This window comes from Oncorhynchus masou, chromosome 22 (assembly GCF_036934945.1).
Source record: "Oncorhynchus masou masou isolate Uvic2021 chromosome 22, UVic_Omas_1.1, whole genome shotgun sequence".
NCBI lineage: Eukaryota > Metazoa > Chordata > Actinopteri > Salmoniformes > Salmonidae > Oncorhynchus > Oncorhynchus masou.
In genome coordinates, this window is record NC_088233.1 from 25,971,256 (window position 1) to 25,987,082 (window position 15,827).

At 42.2% G+C, this 15,827-nt stretch overlaps 1 pseudogene; it reads left to right on the plus strand.

Annotated features, from left to right (window-relative positions):
• Positions 1–7,145: 7,145 nt before the first annotated feature.
• LOC135508803 (pyruvate dehydrogenase protein X component, mitochondrial-like) overlaps positions 7,146–15,827 on the plus strand; it is a 59,676-nt pseudogene continuing 50,994 nt past the window's right edge.

The following is a 15,827-nucleotide window of genomic DNA, read 5'->3' on the forward strand; positions in this document are numbered from 1 at the left end:
TTAAAAAGACATTTCAGTCGGAGGTCACTGCATCTATGAGATTATTTTTTTAAGTAACTAATATGGGTTTTATTTTTCATTGGCTTTCCTGAACATTATCAGACACATTATCGGTTTCCTCCCCCATCTTAGGAATACTGTACATTACAGCTGAGCTGTCATGGTAGCGCTGATGTTGGTCATAACAAACAAGTCATTTTTTATTAGCTTTGCTGGCTATAAGTATCCAGCTATATTTAGTGTTTGGGGGTATAGCTAGATCGCAACACTTAAAGTTAGACTAAATCGTTTCTCTTACTGAGCTAGGTGTTGGAGGTCAACATGATTTGTCCAACCTGAAATCAAGTTGTTTTTTCTGTATGCCACTCCGGCCAATCCAGGCAACATTAGCCTACTCTGTTTCTTGAAATTGACATCTCTGTGATACATTGACTTAAGGTTGATCTGGTCTCGCTATTCAAGCCACTCATTCCACCTAGATCTTGTTAGATCAGAGGAGTCATGAGGCCAGATTTTCAGAATGTTTAGCCCCCTTCCTTCTAATCCAGATAAAAAGTACCCTGTGTTGTGTTCAATTCTGCTTTTGGGGGAAAAAAAGAAACAGAACTGAACAAAATATGTTAATTATGATCCAATGTCAATTGGGAGACATGTTATGTGCACAGGAACAACATTTAATGGGGGACATCATTTTAAAAATTAAATCGGGACCTTGGTGATGCAGTACAGGAACGTTTGGATCGCTGTCGTCATTGCTCACACAGAAAGTGCCCCCTGCCCCAATGATTTGGCTATTCAAAGAAGTATCCAGAAGATGGCAGCATCATACCATACTGGAGACTTAGTCAAGGAAATCAAGTCTGTTTTGAATAACACTGGAAAGATCTCAAATTTATACTCCTTGCATCCTCTCTCCTCATCTCCTTCTCAAAGCCCATTGGAGGAGATGTCAGAGGGGAGGGACCTCTGGCTTTCTCATTCAATGGGTTTTGAGAAGAAGATGATGAGAGAGGACACGAGAAGTATGCATTTGAGATCTTCCTTAGGTCTTTCTCATTTGGTCTTTCCTGGAATCCTTGTGTCCTCGACAAACCAGAAGGTTAGCTTTCTGTCCTCGCACTTTTCATCTTTATTTGAGTCCGTGTGTCTTCTCACTTAATTTTCAAATCACATTGGATGAGAAGATCCATGTTATCCAATGCACTTTGAGAAAGAGTAAGTGAGGAATCAAGGAAAGTTGTTGAGAAAGACACACTGTTCCTGGATGATTTGACATGCTAAGATGGATTCATTGTAGTCATACTTGGGAGTCAAATTTGGTCAAACTGTCCAAACAGATGGTTTGTTTCCTGGGGCAAAAAGGTCACTGATACGGTGCCATCTGTTCTCAAATCTCCATGTTATGAATAGTCCAGTGCTGTATGTCTATGATGCGGCATATTTCATGGCATTTTGAATGAAAATTATATTGTCCTGAATTCACATAGCCCACTGTATGGCCTACAGGTGTGGAGGCCTACTGGTTGCTAGGCTCAGCATGACTCAGTTTTCTCAATTAATTAAAAGTGAGCAGACTCAGGTTGGTGGTCAGAGTTGTGTGACCCAGAACATTCTGGGATGTAATGGTGAGCATGATGGGGCCTTTGGCTTCAGTCGTGGATGTTGCCCCTGAAAATGCCTAATGTAAAAACATGATTGCACAAAAATCCTTAGCTATACACCTTAGGTCATTTGGACCAGTTGCTGTGTGGGGTGCAGAGCTGTTGGCCGGGGTTAGTGTAGCCAGATGGAAAGCATGGCCAACCGTAGAGAAATGTTTATTGAATTTCTCTATTATCGTGGATTCATCAGTGGTGACAGTGTTTTCTAGTCTCAGTGCAGTGGGCAGCTGGGAGGAGTTATTCTTATTCTCCATGGACTTTACAGTGTCCCCAAACTTTTTGGAATTAGTGCTGAAAGTTGAAATTGAAACATGAAAACAGAAAACAAAATGAAAACAGACAAATTCTAATTAAGTGATGACCTGTTGAACTGGTGACCTTTCTGCTGTTTGTCTTTACAATCAATGACCAACAATCTCTGGATCTGATTATGGTAATAGGGCTTTTATAAGGCTGGAGGAAAAAACATACTCTATGAAATAATTTCAGTCAATGATGGAGTGGGGCAGGGCAATGTCTTACAGACAGTCCTCGAGCTGAAATATCCTGATGTAGCAGGCCCTCCGTCTCTTGTTCGCTCACACAAACCCCCCCTCAACATTGAACACACACATGCACAGCACACACTCAATTGCACATTGGGTTCCACTGCCTGTTCGGATTCAGAGAGCCAGGATTATGAATGGGGGGTTTCAGAGGGCATTCTTTCAGGGCATTGCTGTGCAGTGATGTGCTCATCCAGACCTGAGTTCCTTACACATGACATGCAGAGCAGAAGGAGACCGTCGTACATTAACGGCAAAATAAACACATGGACAACCACACGATAAAAGGTTCCCTCTTTTCTCCCACAGCTTTGGCCCACCTCCTTGTATCATTTGGGTCTTGCAGGACCTTTAACCATTATCTAACTAGGCAAGTCAGTTAAGAACATATTCTTATTAACAATGAGGGCCTTCTCCAGCCAAACCCTAACCCGGACGACGCTGGGCCAATTGTGCACCACCCTATGGAACTCTCAATCACGTCTGGTTGTGATACAGCCTGGAATTGAACCAGGGTCTGTAGTGACACCTCTTGCACTGAGATGCAGTGCCTTAGACCGCTGCGTCACTAAGGAGCTCAATGAATCAGATTGTTCTGAAATAATTTCTGTAGTTAGAAACAGACAATATTAGCATTGAAATGTTATTTGATCTCTGAGAATCAGTCACCTAACTAGATGATGAATGCTGGGTTCCACATAAAAAGAGCAACAACTAAATATTATGGCTGCTGTACAGTATCAGCTCTCTATGTCTGAGTAGTATGGAGACACATCTTGGAATAGTATGGAAATGAATCTTCATCATATGTAATGTATTCCTTGTGAATCTGGTGATGTTAAATTAGCCATTTAAATTAAGTTCATAATTTACCATGACATTTTGCTCTCTAGATGCCACATCATTTTACAGACAGTCTTATTCAGAAAGATTTACAGGCGAATTTAGGATTAAGTGATTTACTGACGTGCACATCAGCTCTGGGCTTTGAACTAGCAACCTTTTGGTTACAAGTTCACTGCTCTTAAGCACCATGCTAAAATCAAATCAAACATCAAATTTTATTTGTCACATACACATGGTTAGCAGATGTTAATGCGAGTGTAGCGAAATGCTTGTGCTTCTAGTTCCGACAATGCAGTAATAACCAACAAGTAATCTAACTAACAATTCCTAAACTACTGTCTTATACACAGTGTAAGGGGATAAAGAATATGTACATAAGGATATATGAATGAGTGATGGTACAGAGCAGCATAGGCAAGATACAGTAGATGGTATCGAGTACAGTATATACATATGAGATGAGTATGTAAACAAAGTGGCATAGTTAAAGTGGCTAGTGATACATGTATTACATAAGGATGCAGTCGATTATATAGAGTACAGTATATACGTATGCATATGAGATGAATAATGTAGGGTAAGTAACATTATATAAGGTAGCATTGTTTAAAGTGGGTAGTGATATATTTACATCATTTCCCATCAATTCCCATTACTAAAGTGGCTGGAGTTGAGTCAGTGTCAGTGTGTTGGCAGCAGCCACTCAATGTTAGTGGAGGCTGTTTAACAGTCTGATGGCCTTGAGATAGAAGCTGTTTTTCAGTCTCTCGGTCCCAGCTTTGATGCACCTGTACTGACCTCGCCTTCTGGATGATAGTGGGGTGAACAGGCAGTGGCTCGGGTGGTTGATGTCCTTGATGATCTTTATGGCCTTCCTGTAACATCGGGTGGTGTAGGTGTCCTGGAGGGCAGGTAGTTTGCCCCCGGTGATGCATTGTGCAGACCTCACTACCCTCTGGAGAGCCTTACGGTTGAGGGCAGAGCAGTTGCCGTACCAGGCTGTGATACAGCCCGCCAGGATGCTCTCGATTGTGCATCTGTAGAAGTTTGTGAGTGCTTTTGGTGACAAGCCAAATTTCTTCAGCCTCCTGAGGTTGAATACAGCTAATATACATTGCACTGGTCTTTTCTGTTTTACCATTGAATACTATTAGAGACCATACCATTTGAAACCATTAGAACTGCTGTAGCCTAATCGTTTGGTTGTTCACCAGGAATCGTCTAACTAATACAGACCTTTTTTGAAGGGATGAAACCAAACACAGATGGTCTGTTTCCTGGACACAGATTAAGCCTAAGAGAATGATGAACGACATTGCTTTCATGGAGGACTGGCTTGATTGTGAAGATGACCACATTATATATTTTCATCATGAGTTAAAGCTATTGGTTTCCTGTTGTGATCTTTTTAATAAGCTCAGGAGACCAGCAAAATGGATAAAAGGTTGTGGCGGTAGCAGGAACAGCAGCATCTAGTGGGTGAAACCTGGGACTTTCACACTAATTTATGGTAAATATTGTAAGCAACTTCAATTTACAACATTAACAATGTCTACACTGTATTTCTGATCAATTTGATATTTTAATGGACAAAATATTAGCTTTTGATTCATTACAAGGACATTTCTAAGTGACCCCAAATGTTTGAATGGTGTAAGTCGTTTATTTTTGGTATCTGCACTTTACTACTTTTTTTAACCACTTTTACTTCACTACATTCTTCCAGAAATAATGTACTTTTTGCTCCATACATTTTCCCCGACACCCAAAAGTACTCGTTACATTTTGAATGCTTAGCAGGACAGGAACATGGTCCAATTCACACACTTATCAAGAGAATATACTGGTCATCCCTACAGCCTCTGATCTGGCAGACTCACTAAACACAAATACTTCACTTGTCCTTTGTCCTTGTCTTGTCGTGTCCCGTATATGTATGTATGTATATATATATATGCACCTTTCTTCGCATATCTTTTATATATTTTCTTTTCCAAAAACTCAACTTCAAAACACTCTCCTGCAACCCGCCTCACCAATTTAAAAAAAGTATTATTTACCTCAAATCTGAAATCCACAATAGAAGCTAGCCAGAAGCTAACCAGAAGCTAACCAGAAGCTAACCAGAAGCTAGCCAGAAGCTAACCAGAAGCTAACCAGAAGCTAGCCAGTTTACTGGCTAATGTTAGTATTCAGCTAACCATGGTTTGTGGTCATCAGCTATCCTTTAGCTTGAAAATCTATCGGCAGTTTTGTACAACGCGACTCAGACTAGAGCATACCGGACCTATTTTTCTCTCCATGCCCCCGGATTTCAACCGCAAGCTCTGGACATTTACACCTGGATCTCGCAGCTAGCTAGCTGCTATGCATGTGACTATTGGCTTACGTCGATCCCGGAGCAAACATAAATTATTCCGGAGCTAGCCAGCTGAAAAGTTCCATCAGTTCCATCATTCTTGGCTTACTATAACTATATATATTTTGCCAATTCGATTGATCCCCTCTACCACACGGAACCCCACTAATCTACAGAAGGAAACAAACGAGGTGGCTAAAAACAGACCTCCATCCTATACTATCTTGCTACCGATGGCCTGGCTAGCTGTCTGAATCGCCATGACCCCAACCAACCTCACTACTCACTGGACCCTTATGATCACTCGACTAAGCATGCCTCTCCTTAATGTCAATATGTCTTGTCCATTGCTGTTCTGGTTAGAGTTTATTGGCTTATTTCCCTGTAGAGACTCTAGCCCTGCTCATTATACCTTATCCAACCTTTCAGTTCCACCACCCACACATGCGATGACATCACCTGGTTTCAATGTAGTTTCTCGAGACAATATCTCTCTCATCATCACTCAATACCTAGGTTTACCTCCACTGTATTCACATCCTACCATACCTTTGTCTATACATTATACCTTGAAGGTATTTTATCGCCCCCAGAAACCTCCATTTACTCTTTGTTTAATATGTTCAAGACGACCAATTCTCATATTGGGTTCCACTGCCTGTTCATATTGGGTTCCACTGCCTCCTCTGTTCCTCTGGTGATGTAGAGGTGAATCTAGGCCCTGCCATGCCTAGCTCCACTCCTATTCCTCAGGAGCTCTCCAGGAGCTCTCTTTTGATGACTTTTGTAACCGTAATAGCCTTGGCTTCATTAATGTTAACATTAGAAGCCTCCTCCCTAAGTTTGTTTTATTCACTGCTTTAGCACACTCTGCCAACCCGGATGTTCTAGCCGTGTCTGAATCCTGGCTTAGGAAGACCACATTTTCAGACAAGATAGAACAGCCAAAGGGGGCAGTGTTGCAATCTACTGCAAAGATAGCCTGCAGAGTTCTGTCCTACTATCCAGGTCTGTACCCAAACAATTTTAACTTCTACTTATAAAAATCCACCTCTCTAAAAACAAGTCTCTCACTGTTGCCGCCTGCTATAGACCACCCCCAGCTGTGCTCTGGACACCATATGTAAACTGATTGCCTCCCATTAATCTTCAGAACTCGTGCTGCTAGGTGACCTAAACCCCAAAGCCGTAAACACAGGCACCCTCATAGATATCATCCTAACCAACCTGCCCTCTAAATACACCTCTGCCGTTTTCAACCAAGATCACCAGCAATCACTGCCTCATTGCCTGCATCCGTAATGGGTCAGCGGTCAAACGAACTCCACTCATCACTGTCAAACGCTCCCTGAAACACTTCAGCGAGCAGGCCATTCTAATCGACCTGCCCGGGGTACCCCGGAAGGATATTGATCTCATCCCGTCAGTAGAGGATGCCTGTTTTTTTTAAATGTCTTCCTCACCATCTTAAATAAACATGCCCCATTCCAGAAATGTAGAACCAGGAACAGATATAGCCATTGGTTCTCTCCAGACCTGACTGCCCTTAACCAACACAAAAACATCCTATGGCGTTCTCCATTAGCATCGAACAGCCCCCGTGAAATGCAACTTTTCAGGGAAGCTAGAAACCAAAATAGACAGGCAGTTAGAAAAGCCAAGGCTAGCTTTTTCAAGCAGAAATTTGCTTCCTGCAACACAAATTGGAAAACGTTCTGGGATACTGTAAAGTCCATGGAGAATAAGAACACCTCCTCCCAGCTGCCCACTGCACTGAAGATAGGAAACACGGTCACCACCGTCCTAAACGATATCTTAACCGCCATTGATAAGAAACAATTCTGTGCAGCCGTATTCATTGACATGGCCAAAGCTTTCGACTGTCATTCAGCACATCCTCATCGGTAGACTTGACAACCTTTGTTTCTCAAATGATTGCCTCGCCTGGTTCACCAACTACTTCTCTGATAGAGTTTAGTGTGTCAAAACAGAGGGTCTGTTGTCCGGGCCTCTGGCAGTCTCTATGGGGGTGCCATAGGGTTCAATTCTTGGACCGCTCTCTTCTCTGTATACATCAATGATGTCGCTCTTGCTGCTGGTGCATCTCTGATCCACCTCTACGCAGACGACACCATTCTGTATACTTATGGCCCTTCTTTGGACACTGTGTTAACAACCCTCCAGGTGACCTTCAATGCCATACAACTCTCCTTCCTTGGCCTCCAATTGCTCTTAAATACAAGTAAAACTAAATGCATGCTCTACAACCGATCGCTGCCTGCACATGCCCGCCTGTCCAACATCACTACTGTGGACGGCTCTGACTTAGAATATGTGGACAACCACAAATCCCTAGGTGTCTGGTTAGACTGTAAACTCTCCTTCCAGATCCACATCAAACATCTCCAATCCAAAGTTACATTTACATTTTACATTTAAGTCATTTGGCAGACACTCTTATCCAGAGCGACTTACTTAAATATTTAATTGGCTTCCTATTTCGCAACAAAGCATCCTTCACTCATAATGCCAAACATACCCTTGTAAAACTGACCATCCTACCAATCCTTGACTTCGGCGCTGTCATTTACAAAATAGCCTTCAATACCCTACTCAATAAGTTGGATGCAGTCTATCACAGTGCCATCAGTTTTGTCATCAAAGCCCCATATACTACCCACCACTGCGACCTGTATGCTCTCGTTGGCTGGCCCTCGCTTCATACACGTCGCCAAACCCACTGGCTCCAGCTCATCTACAAGACCCTGCTAGGTAAAGTCCCCCCTTATCTCAGCTCGCTGGTCACCTTAGCAGCACCCACCTGTAGCATGCGCTCCAGCAGGTATATCGCTCTGGTCACCCCCAAAACCAATTCTTCCTTTGGCTGCCTCCCCTTCCAGTTCTCTGCTGCCAATGACTGGAACGACTACAAAAATCTCTGAAACTGGGAACACTTATCTCCCTCACTGGCTTTAATCACCAGCTGTCAGAGCAGCTCACAGATTACTGCACCTGTACATAGCCCATCTATAATTTAGCCCAAACAACTGCTATTTATTTCTATCTCTACTTTGCACATTCTTCCACTGCAAATCAACCATTCCAGTGTTTTACTTGCTATATTGTATTTACTTCGCCACCATGGCCTTTTTTTGCCTTTACCTCCCTTATCTCACCTCATTTGCTCACATTGTATATAGACTTATTTTTCTACTGTATTATTGACTGTATGTTTGTTTTACTCCGTGTGTAACTCTGTGTTGTTGTATGTGTTGAACTGCTTTGCTTTATCTTTGCCAGGTCGCAATTGTAAATGACAATATGTTCTCAACATGCCTACCTTGTGACTCGGGGGCAGTATTTTCATTTTTGGAAAAATAACGTTCCCGTAGTAAACGGGATATTTTGTCAGGACAAGATGCTAGAATATGCATATAATAGACAGCTTAGGATAGAAAACACTCTAAAGTTTCCAAAACTGTAAAAATATTGTCTGTGAGTATAACAGAACTGATGTTGCAGGCGAAAGCCTGAGAAAAATCCAATCTGGAAGTGCCTCATGTTTTGAAAGCGCTGCGTTCCAATGCGTCCCTATTGAGCAGTGAATGAGCTATCAACCAGATTACTTTTTCTCCGTATTCCCCAAGGTGTCTACAGCATTGTGATGTAGTTTTACGCATTTATGTTGAAGAATACCCGTAAGCAGCTACATTGCGCAAGTGGTCACCTGATGCTCCCAGAGTGATTCTCGCGTAAAATAAAGAGGTCGCCATTATTCCTATCGGTCCTACTGAAAAACAAATGATCCCGATGGAAATATTATCAAATAGATATTTGAAAAACACCTTAAGGATTGATTATAAACAACGTTTGCCATGTTTCTGTCGATACTATGGAGCTAATTTGGAATATTTTTTGGCGTTTTCGTGACTGCAATTTCCGGGCGATTTCTCAGCCAAACGTGAAGAACAAACGGAGCTATTTCGCCTACAAAAATAATATTTTTGGAAAAAAGGAACATTAGCTATCTAACTGGGAATCTCGTGAGTGAAAACATCCGAAGCTCCTCAAAGGTAAATTATTTAATTTGATTGCTTTTCGGATTTCCGTGACCAAGTTACCTGCTGCTTGCTGGACAAAATGCTATGCTAGGCTATCGATAAACTTACACAAATGCTTGTCTAGCTTTGGCTGTAAAGCATACTTTGAAAATCTGAGATGACAGGATGATTAACAAAAGGCTAAGCTGTGTCTCAATATATTTCACTTGTGATTTTCATGAATAGGAATATTTTCTAGGAATATTTATGTCCGTTGCATAATGCTAATTAGTGCCAGTCGATGATTACGCTCCCTCATGTGGGATGGGGAGTCACTAGAGGTTTTAATTAAATAAAGGTAAAATAAAAAAATAAAAAAACTTGTAAATTATGTCTGAGTGTTGGAGTATGCACCTGGCTATACGTAAATGGTGCCATCTGTTTTGCGTAATATAAATTATTTGAAATTATTTAAACTTTTACTTTTGATCCTTAAGTACATTTTATCAATTACATTTATTTTGGTACTTAAGTATATTTAAAATCAAATACTTTTAGACTTCTACTCAAGTAGTATTTTACTGGGTGACTCACTTTTACTTATTATTACTATTATTTATTTATTTATTTATTTTCCATTTACTTGTCTTTTACTTTTACGTAAGTATGACAATTGTGTACTTTTTCCACCACTGGGTGAGAGTGCTGGTTCCAGAGTGTTAATCATTGACCCTGTGAAATCACGTCCTTCTACACAGCAGTCAGACACCAGGCAGGTAGAGGAAGGAAGGCAGCTGATGGCTGCTGCCAGCTAATTGGGACAGTGAAACTTGGCCGTTGTCTATTCGTCACCAGGTAGCAACGCTGTTCCCCTCGCTGCCATAAACACACAGCCATTCATTAGAGACAGGAAGATGGACAGCACATGCCCCACTCCTATTGGTCGCCATGCCCCACTCCTATTGGTCGCTTTACATCGGTGTAGCCTCTGTGTTGCCATGTGGCTGCTCTAACACTGGAAGGGAATGTATATCGTGGTATAGAGAGAATATTTATCAGTTTTTTATAAAGACTTATGGGTATATGTTTCTAGAGAATGTAGGTGTAACCAATGTGAAATGGCTAGCTAGTTAGCTGGATGCGCGCCAATAGCGTTTCAATCGGTGACGTCACTTGCTCTGAGACCTTGGAGTAGCTGTTCCCCTTGCTCTGCAAGGGCCGTGGCTTTTGTGGAGCGATGGGTAACAATGCTTCGAGGGTGGCTGTTGTCGATGTGTGCAGAGGGTGCCTGGTTCGGGACGAGGAGAGGGACGGAAGCTATACTGTTGAATAGGTTACACCATCGCTCTCTATATATAGTGGTGTAATATTAATGTCGACATTTTGGTTTGCCAGAGGTGGTATAAAAATAATCAGATGTAGGCTTTTGTAAATAAAACGTGTTCCTAGATGGAATGACCTTGTAGAGCACAGCAATTGGTTTTTCATTGCTGTGTGACGTGAGTGTCGGAGCATGTTTATTTCAAGTGGAGTAGGAACCCTTTTCTGCAGCCCTGTGATTTACGGCTGCAACTCTAACCAAGGCCTCCTGTCAGTAGCAATGAGGAGTTAGTTAGTTAGAAACCTAAACAGAAACCCTATCCCACCCCCTTGTATTGTAAGTGTCCTGTTTGTGTCACCATTTCGCCTAAGCCTATTGCTATTCCAGTCGGGGAGAGGTTAAAGGGGTTGACTGTTTAAACTTTAATATTGTACATCACCGGCTAACACCTTGGGTCACCTGGTGTTCAAACCACACACACAAATCCAATTTCGTTCTCCCGGCTCTCTTTAGCTTCTGAGGTCAACACTCACTCCCACCCCCACCCCCGCCCACTGCTTCTCTCCTTTCCTCTTCCCATCACTTCCTCTCTCCCATCCTCCCACTAACCTCTCTCCCTCACTCCCACCATTTTCCCTTTCTCTCTTCCTAAATGTTGAGGTGATCTTTTACTAAGCAGGCTATTTGAGCTAAGGTTGGTGTTTCCCTGTATGGATGTGTACCTTCTCTCTCCCTGTGTTATTGTCCTGCCCTGAGATGACATTTATACTCTAGGATCGCCTGTTGAAAATAGAGACTGACTCAATGTGCCCCATAACCCATAGGCGACAACCTCATCTGCCTTTTCTGAACTTTCTTCACTACACTTTTTTAATAAAATGGCAATTCCAATCTGAGACTCACATTTTCCACTTTAGAATGTATGCCAAACAAAAGCCAATGCTTGATAAGTTAAACAACTATATGCACAAAGGTATCTTATTACAATTTCCACAGATAATTCTACGAAAAATGTTTTACTTGAACAATAGTGCAGATGCCAAGTTCTGTAACAGAATTACAGTTTGAGCTGTCGAACCAGGGTGAACGTTTTGAATCGTATAGCACTGAGATGCAGTGCCTTAGACCACTATGCCACTCTGGAGCCCTCTTTGGTTTTAGTTTGACATACATTTTAAAATTGAAAAATCGGTGTCTCTGCTTCATTCCATGGAATTGCCCAAAAGATATTGAATCCTCCCTTTCAGGTTGTGGATTTGATTCACCAGCCCTGCAGGAGACATGAGGTGATATTGGGGAAATCATCCACCAGAACCCATCTTCCCTTCTCCTCTTCCTGTACACCCAGTACTGCTGCTGTCCCCCACGCTTTCTCCTGTGTGTCTGTAGGTGTGATGTGCATAATATGGATGTGGTGGAGGGAAGCAGAGTTTCCTAATTGCAGTCTTCTTCCATTGCTAAGCAGATGTTAATGCCTTCCAGAGATGTAGCCTGCTATCAAACATTCCAGGGACCTCGCCTGGTCTTTCCCATTAAATATTGAGCGTGCTGTTCTTTTGATATTTTCCCGAAACATCTGGGTTTTTTAACACCACAGAGTCCGACTAGTTGCTATGATGCACATTCTGCAGGATGATAGAAACTGACTTATTTAGCATATAGCATAAAGGCACGTGCCTTTTGATCATATTGTTAGTCTATATTAGGAAGCAGAGGCAGTGCTTCCTTTCTAGCCATAGTTTATTTTTCATGTATGTATGTATGTATGTATGTATGTATGTATGTATGTATGTATGTATGTATGTATGTATGTATGTATGTATGTATGTATGCATGTATGTATGTATGTATGTATGTATGTATGATGTAGCCAGAAATTACCTAATGATTAGGGTGTTACAGCATTCCTTGGAAATTGACTTTCTATACTACGGTCTATTGCCTATTTTTCATGTATCTTTAATTTTGTATCCCAGTTATTAACTTAAGTCTTTGATGACATTCTAAGTGGTCTGACTGCTGCTTGTGTCCTGCAGGTGAGGCGGTGGCAGCTGGCTCTCTGTTAGATCGAGACACACAAAGCTGTGGTTACACTGGAGTCCAACAATGATGGTGTCCTGGCCAAAATACTGGTGAGTGAACAGTGTGGGTGCGTGAGGCAGCTCTTCGGGCTTCCCACCTCTATAATTGTCAGACCATCACTGATGAGGTGTGCTTCATGACAACTCTCTCTCTCTCTCTCTTACTGTTTCTCTGCCTCTGTTTAATGTGGAAATATGAATGGTTTTAACAAAGATGGACAGATCAACTGTCTCTCATCAACACTGTGCCACATGTTTGTCCCTCCAAACAGTGTGATTAAAGCAGTTTATCGTCTGCTGTCAGATCGATCTGGCAGAGACGGAAAACACCTCCTATTACATCCTAACGAGAGAGAGGATGTTGATGGCAACTCAGTCTGGTACTGCTACGGCTGGAAAACCCTCCCTCCTTTCCTCCATCCTCTTCCTCATCAGAGCTAAATGATCCAGCAGCCATAATTACTTATTTGTTGCCCTTTCTAATTGGAACCCGGCATTCATCAACTAATTAGGTGACCCTGATTATACACACGCACACACACATGCCTGTCTTAAAGTTGATGTCATTGTCCCCTCCAGTCAGTCATCCGACTAGTGAGTGTCACATCATTCAGAGCAGTGTCCAACTGGCAATTATCAATGTAAACCAGGCCGCTTAGCACAGCGCAGCATGCACATATTGTTTTAGCGGTTCATGTGTTGTCTGTGAGTGTACCCTAAATAAAGAGCGGATTTTGAGCTGGTCTACTCTACCACATGCATATTGGAATTACTTAGATCTTCCAATAGGATGGACTGGACCAAGTTATCACTAACAGCAGGGGAAGTGATCTCTCTCATGTATGTACTTTCAATTATTATAATAGGTCTCTCCCTCAGCCATGTCTATAAGGGATCCTGCTTTTGTCAATTTAACGTCAGATTTGACATTTCATAGCAGGTTAGGAGAATATAAACAGCAGGTTAGGAGAATATAAACGGCAGGTTAGAAGAACTTAAGCAGCGGGTTAGGAGAACATAAGGTAGGTTTAAAATATATACATATATATTTCACCTTTATTTAACCAGGTAGGCCAGTTGAGAACAAGTTCTCATTTACAACTGCGACCTGGCCAAGATAAAGCAAATCAGTGGGACAAAAACAACACAGTTACACATGGGATAAACAAACGTACAGTCAATAACACAATAGAAAAGGTCTATGTACAGTGTGTGCAAATGTAGTAAGATTAGGGAGGTAAGGCAATAAATAGGCTATAGTGGCAAAATAATTACAAGTTAGCATTAACACTGGAGTGATAGATGTGCAGATGACGATGTGCAAGAAGAGATGCAAAAGAGCAACAAAACATTTTTTAGGAGGTTAGGAGAACTCACGCAGCAAGAAGAGATGCAAAAGAGCAACAAAACATTTTTTAGGAGGTTAGGAGAACTCACGCAGCAGTTACAGTTAGGAGAACTTAAGCAGCAGGTTAGGAGAAATTAAGCAGCAGGTTAGGAGAACTTAAGCAGCAGGTTAGGAGAACTTAAGCAGCGGGTTAGGAGAACTTAAGCAGCGGGTTAGGAGAACTTAAGCAGCGGGTTAGGAGAACTTAAGCAGCGGGTTAGGAGAACTTAAGCAGCGGGTTAGGAGAACTTAAGCAGCGGGTTAGGAGAACTTAAGCAGCGGGTTAGGAGAACTTAAGCAGCGGGTTAGGAGAACTTAAGCAGCGGGTTAGGAGAACTTAAGCAGCGGGTTAGGAGAACTTAAGCAGCGGGTTAGGAGAACTTAAGCAGCAGGTTAGGAGAACTTAAGCAGCAGGTTAGGAAAAGGGTTATCTAAAATTATCTGGCTCTCGTTGTAGGTCTGTCTTTTTTTAGTCCTTGCTCCATTCCTGTATTGCTCATTCTCTCTCACTCTCATTTTGTAATTTTTATTGATTTCTCTTTCTCTTAAACTCCCCACTCTCTCCCTCCTTCCGATCCATGTCTCAGCTGGGGATGAGGTCATTTCCATGGCAACGGTCTAGGAGTTGGGGGTAGGGGCTTAGGAGGACTGGGAGCTGGCAGAAAAAGAGAGAGGCAGTGAATTATATAAGCCCCCCTAGGCTCAGACAGTATCCAGATCAAGACCCCACTCCACTCCTGAAAAACACACCCCTGAACAACACACCCCAGGCCCAACCTGTAGTGGGCGTGTTGGAGAGGAAGCATACCAGTCTCATTGTGTGTGTGTGTGTGTGTGTGTGTGTGTGTGTGTGTGTGTGTGTGTGTGTGTGTGTGTGTGTGTGTGTGTGTGTGTGTGTGTGTGTGTGTGTGTGTGTGTGTGTGTGTGTGTGTGTGTGTGTGTGTGTGTGCGGGATGTGTTTCTTGGCTGTGTGGGGCAGAGACAGTATGGTCTCTGCTCTGTGTAAGTCATATCGGAGATTATCCCACAGTGAGTGTAGTATGGTGGTCTCTAAGTATGTACCCACTAGGATTCTAATTTAGCAGCCAATTTAATGTGCAGCCTGTGGGGATAGGGCAGGGTATGGGCTAGTCAGGTTGCCTGCAGAGCTCCACTGGTGTTATTTATGAGGGTCAGGCCTTGCTGCATCCTTCAACCTAGCTCCTCTGGCTCCACAGGCTAAATATCTGGTGCCTCATTTATCAATATTGTGTGGAAACTATACTAACTACTTTCAAACAGAATTTAGGATGTTTGTACGTATAGAAAAAGTGTGATATATCAAACAGTCTTACAGACGTCAAATGCACACCGGTAGGAGATAAGCAATCATAAATATAAATGTTCTCAGCATCAGTGCTTGTGCACGACCTTGGCTATTTGAATTCTGTAAACGCTCCTAATTAACCATATATAGTCAATTATCATTTTAAAGCCCACAGGGTATATACATTGCCATGAAATAAAATTACACAACCAAGTAAAGTGAAGAAAAAAATATAGTTTTCTGATACTGAAATAGAGGTGCTGGTGGCAGACATTGAGTAC